This window comes from Girardinichthys multiradiatus, chromosome X, assembly GCF_021462225.1.
Source record: "Girardinichthys multiradiatus isolate DD_20200921_A chromosome X, DD_fGirMul_XY1, whole genome shotgun sequence".
Classification (NCBI taxonomy): Eukaryota; Metazoa; Chordata; class Actinopteri; order Cyprinodontiformes; family Goodeidae; genus Girardinichthys; species Girardinichthys multiradiatus.
This window is the reverse complement of record NC_061817.1, coordinates 30,719,884-30,726,459: the sequence shown is the minus strand read 5'-3', so window position 1 is coordinate 30,726,459 and position 6,576 is coordinate 30,719,884.

The window sequence follows — 6,576 nt, the reverse complement described above, 5'->3', positions numbered from 1 at the left end:
ATAATGTCATGATGAAAATTTAACATTCATATATTTTAGATTCATTGCACACTAACTGAAATATTTCAGGTCTTTTATTGTCTTAATACGGATGATTGTGGCATACAGCTCATGAAAACCCAAAATTCCTATCTCACAAAATTAGCATATCATTAAAAGGGTCTCTAAACGAGCTATGAACCTAATCATCTGAATCAACGAGTTAACTCTAAACACCTGCAAAAGATTCCTGAGGCCTTTAAAACTCCCAGCCTGGTTCATCACTCAAAACCCCAATCATGGGTAAGACTGCCGACCTGACTGCTGTCCAGAAGGCCACTATTGACACCCTCAAGCAAGAGGGTAAGACACAGAAAGAAATTTCTGAACGAATAGGCTGTTCCCAGAGTGCTGTATCAAGGCACCTCAGTGGGAAGTCTGTGGGAAGGAAAAAGTGTGGCAGAAAACGCTGCACAACGAGAAGAGGTGACCGGACCCTGAGGAAGATTGTGGAGAAGGGCCGATTCCAGACCTTGGGGGACCTGCGGAAGCAGTGGACTGAGTCTGGAGTAGAAATATCCAGAGCCACTGTGCACAGGCGTGTGCAGGAAATGGGCTACAGGTGCCGCATTCCCCAGGTCAAGCCACTTTTGAACCAGAAACAGCGGCAGAAGCGCCTGACCTGGGCTACAGAGAAGCAGCACTGGACTGTTGCTCAGTGGTCCAAAGTACTTTTTTCGGATGAAAGCAAATTCTGCATGTCATTCGGAAATCAAGGTGCCAGAGTCTGGAGGAAGACTGGGGAGACGGAAATGCCAAAATGCCAGAAGTCCAGTGTCAAGTACCCACAGTCAGTGATGGTCTGGGGTGCCGTGTCAGCTGCTGGTGTTGGTCCACTGTGTTTTATCAAGGGCAGGGTCAATGCAGCTAGCTATCAGGAGATTTTGGAGCACTTCATGCTTCCATCTGCTGAAAAGCTTTATGGAGATGAAGATTTCATTTTTCACCACGACCTGGCACCTGCTCACAGTGCCAAAACCACTGGTAAATGGTTTACTGACCATGGTATCACTGTGCTCAATTGGCCTGCCAACTCTCCTGACCTGAACCCCATAGAGAATCTGTGGGATATTGTGAAGAGAACGTTGAGAGACTCAAGACCCAACACTCTGGATGAGCTAAAGGCCGCTATCGAAGAATCCTGGGCCTCCATAAGACCTCAGCAGTACCACAGGCTGATTGCCTCCATGCCACGCCGCATTGAAGCAGTCATTTCTGCCAAAGGATTCCCGACCAAGTATTGAGTGCATAATTGTACATGATTATTTGAAGGTTGACGTTTTTTTGTATTAAAAACACTTTCTTTTATTGGTCGGATGAAATATGCTAATTTTGTGAGATAGGAATTTTGGGTTTTCATGAGCTGTATGCCAAAATCATCCGTATTAAGACAATAAAAGACCTGAAATATTTCAGTTAGTGTGCAATGAATCTAAAATATATGAATGTTAAATTTTCATCATTACATTATGGAAAATAATGAACTTTATCACAATATGCTAATATTTTGAGAAGGACCTGTATTGTAGGGAGCACAGGTCAAAGAGCCTCTTATGTCAACTCCCCTCCCAGATAGACCATGGAAGAAAATAGGCCTGGATTTATGTGAATATGACAAAGAATACTTTCTTGTCATATCAGACTACTATTCCAGATACTTAGAAATACTACATATGACATCCACTTCAAGCACACAGGTCATACTGAAGCTTAGAGCTACATTTGCACATTACGGCACCAGAAGAGGTTAGTGATAATGGACCACAGTTTAGCAGTGATGATTTTAAAGAGTTTGCACAGGACATGGACTTTAAACACAACCTCCAGCTCCCATAACCCACAAGGAAATGGACATGCAGAGCGTGCAGTCCAGACAGCAAAGAACATTCTGAAACAGAAAGAGCCTCTTCTAGCACTCTTGGCCTACAGAGCATCCCTACTCAGCAGTACTGTTGTAAGCCCAGCGGAGCTTCTGATGGGCAGAAAGATACGAACGAAGCTTCCCACCCTGACTAAGAATTGCAGCCAGGATGGCCAAACCAACACCTCATCCAAGCCAAGGATGCGGAGGAGAAAAGAAAACAAGGTTTCTACTACAACAGACAACAGGGTGTGAGACAGCTTCCTCTCCTGCAGCGAGGAGATCCTGTCCTCGTAAGAGTGAACAACTAAGAGACTTGGTCTATACCAGCTGCAGTGACAGGTGAGAGCAGCACAGAGAGGTCATACATCGTCGAGACGGAGCAAGGTGCTTCTTACAGGCGAAATCGTTGCCATCTCCTGCTCCTGCCCTCATCTGAAGAGAAAAAGAGGACCACAGAGACTTCAGATGCTTCACTGGATTTAGAGAACAGTCCCTCTGGTCCAACAGTGACTCCTGATGGACAGATTCGGACGTGGTCTTGTAGAATTTCTAGGCCAGTTCAGAGGCTGAATTTGTGATTAAGTTAGTTACACAAACTGTAAAAAAAAAAAAAAAAAAAACTTCAGATAGTTGAATGGTTCTGATAAGAAAATAGAATATGTTACCCTGTGGGTGGATGTTACTGTTTAACGTGTGTTAACCTTTATAAAAGGGGAAGATGTCAGGTAACTGGTTTAGCGACATCTGTCTTACAACAGGAGGGGGCCCATTAAAGTGTTGGCCGTTCTACAAAGAAGTCTCGAGTGCCTCTTTATGATAAACAGACAAGTTTATTACACTTACCACTTTATAAAGTAACGCATTTGGCGCTGTTTATAATATAGTCAAAAAGCTCCCTGTGGCTAATTGTCAGGTATTTAAAGTGACCCTTGTTGACTATTTTCTTAGTACAGCATGAATCACTACATTGGCATTCAGTTTTTTGTTTTAAAACCATCAAGAAACACTAACAACAGATACAAAAATTTAAGTTGGCTTGTATGCTTGCTTATATGCTTTTACTAAACGAAAACTTGATTTCTCAAAATCACCTTTTTATGTGGTCCTTTTCTTGCCAACTAACTACATTTAGATACAAGCAACTAAACTTGGCTTCCTCACTGAAGTGGTCGGGCGCAGAGATAGGGTGAGAAGATCCATCATTTGTGGAGAGCTCAGACTAGAGCTGCTGCTCCTCCTCACCGGAAGAAGTCACTTGTAGGTGGTTTGGACATCTGATTCAGATGCCTCCTGGCCACCTACCTTTGGAGGTCTTCTGAGCACGGAACACCGGGAGACCAAAAACCTACTAGATGGACTGTATAGTCCCTTTGGCCTAGGAATAAGTCGTAATCCCCCAGGATCCTTAAGGAGAAGGATGTCTGGACTGCTCTTAGGAAGTTTGGTTGGTTGTCACCACAAAATTAGCTGATATCAGCTGTTTGCGGATTAGCGGAAAATGGCAAAGAGTGAATTTAACCCAGAACCTTTCTATATTGCCCACATTTAAAAGAAATAAATCATGAGTCGATCATCCTTTTGTCCAAATGTACCAATCTAAAGTAGCATGACTATAAAAAAAACTTGGAAATCTAAACATTTTAGGATGAATTCAAACAGCTGTTTGGCAGTTAGTCCTACAATGAGCCTCAGCGAACTTCCTTCTGGGATAAAGAATAATTATAAATGCAGTTCAGTCTCTTGTAAAACAGAGGAAAATAATGACACAGGAAGTAGTGGACAAATACTGAGGCAAAACATGGCAGAAACCTCTTTTACCCGCTCTATAATGAAGCTTCAAACATGTTTTGAGATGTGTGATCTGAATTATATGGATGAAAATAAAACATTTAATTAAGTTCCACATAATATTTTTGTGTAAAGTCTGAAAAAATCTACAGCTTTCTTAGTGCAGTATGACACAAACCCTCAGTACATGTTTTAAAGAAGATAATAAATTCCCAAGAACTCTTAGTTCTCCAAATCAAAGACTGGAAACACAGCTGATCTGCGGCAGGCATTCATGTCAACACACAGAAGGACTTTTCAGGTGTCCCTTTGAGTCTTTTCGCTGAAGGTTACCTGATCCTTCACTCCTGCTGTGAGAAACAGGTGAAGTTGTTTTGCCTCAACAAGAAGGTCGACAACCTTAAAGAAGGTACCTGGGCAGAGTGTAACTGTCAGTGTCCTGGGTGAGCTGGTGTCATGGAATGTGGTGTGTATGACAACTATGAAAACAGAAAACAAGGATGTGCTCTAGACTGTAGACAGCATGAGTTATTCTTTTGTGAGAGATCAATTTGACACATGACCCAGCAGGTGAGACAAAACAGAACATGTGATGTGCTCTGCAGCCTTTACTGTAGCTTTACAGCGATTTTAGTAATAAGAAAAAACAAACACAAAAACAAAAATGCCTCTATGGTATATATACAGTTCAAGCAAAACATAAACAACAAACAATTTAAATGTCCCCAAATTAACATTTTATCCGTCTGGTGTAAGTACATTTTTATCAGAACTGTACATGTATATTGGACAAAATATAGACAAGCTGTCTGCCTCACATACAAGAACTGGGAGCCGGTTCTACAAGCAAAGCCTGGTAACTGAAAGATCTGCCTCCCATTCTACTTTAGAACCACCTAGGAACAACCCATGAGTCTGCAGTGTGAGAGCTACATTCTGCGATGAAAACATATGGCACAATCAGATCTGTAATAGAAGTTGGAGCTTATTATTGGAGATTATTCAGGGCTTTATAAAAGTAAGATTGAGAATTTTTCATTATATTTTGGATTTAACAGGGAGCCAATCAGAATAAGCAAAATTGGAGAAATATGATTATTTAGAAATACATAGTGTTTCTAATATATAATTATAAATTTTGGATAAATTACTCTTATGGGATGGACTGCCGACCTGTCCAGCGTGTAACCGCATCCCGCCCATAGACTACTACAGATAGGCACCAGCTTTCCCGTGACCCATTATGGAAGAAGCGGTAGAAAATGACTGACTGACTAAATTACTCTTTGGTAACAAACTGCAGCATATAGTTTGGCATAGGCACATGATGAACAAATAGTGTTGCTTTAGGTCCTGCTTTAAATAAGTTAGTCAGCTTAGTCCACCTGCCAGCAATCAGGGCGCAACTAAAAGGTTGGCAATGGTCCTGTTCAAAGAACAAGGCAACGGGCTATACATATTTCAGTCAAAACCACTAATTACAAATTATCCAATAAAATCATTTCCAGGAAGAATGTCTAGTTACACAACACATAATAAGCAAGTAAGAAACACAACTAGATGCCATGCTATTTTCTAGTTTCTGCCATCAACTACATGAAGCTGCATATTTTTTATTCATAGGGTTTCTGTGATGACATGGAAAAATATTCTGCCTTGCTTTTGCACATACAGGTGTGCTTAGTACATGTGTGCACCCTAAATTCCAATGAGCAGACTCTATTGTGTTTGTAGCACAAACACACTCAGCTACACTCGCATACCTAAAGAGAGAGACTATCATCTGCTCATGCACTCCAAGCTGCTTTAATTTGATAAGACAGCTAATTGCAATTAGGATGCATTGGGCGTTGAGTTGGGAAGAAAAAGGAAGCAATCAGTGCTGATTGTAAAAGCTTGATCAGAGCAAATCATCCTGCATGGCTTTCCTCTGCTCACCAACATCTGAGTCAGGAGTGACAGTGGAACAGAGTCTGTTTTTATTGTAATTATGTCCATGAAAGCAGCCCTGATTTTAGCTCTCCGACAGATTCAAAAGGATTAAGGCACATTCGACACTGCGGGGCCGACCCATTCACGTCCCTGCCTGAAGAAACATTCAAAGACATTTTATAGGTCAAAGATGAATCTGTCCAACATGGCTTCTGTACTGAAATTAATGGCTTCCTTGCCAGTTGCTTTAACTTGATATTGCATGTTTGTTTCTAATGCAGCTTTTTGTAGTTAAATCTTTGCTGTTGTTTGATACAAGTTAATTCAAGTATGTACACGGGGCAGATATTTTAAACTATTAATATTAACCAAAATCTATCTCTTTTAATCACATGTTGAGGGTTTAAAGAAGATGAAGGCTAGTATCAACAGAAGTTTCATTTCAATCTTGTGTGCTAAATATTTCTCTACAAGAAAAATGAACAAGTTAATTTACTCCAAACTGAACTGACCACTGTTATATGTTATGTATAAGGAGATTCTTCACTGAAGACACCGGTTGAGTGCCCTTCTTAAGGAAATACTTGCAAGATACGGTTCCTGTGACCCATTTAGTTGTCCTCTTTTTTAAATTTTGTTTGTTTGCAGCCCATCTTTGGTTTAGGAATCATATCTGCTACTGGAGGCTCTCTAAGCGTCAGTGTCATTTCTCTCAGCTTGGAAACATAAAAAAAAAAAAAAAACCTTGAACGCTTGTTTTTGTTAGAGCAAACGAAATACAGCAGTTAACTTTGATTACCCAACACTGCCACCTAGTGGAAAATCAAAGGACAATTTCATTTCACTTTTTTATTTCAGCTTTAGATTTAGTTAAAAATGCATAGATCAATGGAAAAATGTAAAACATTTCATTCAACAACAATATTGAAATGTATTCTTTACAAATTTTTCCT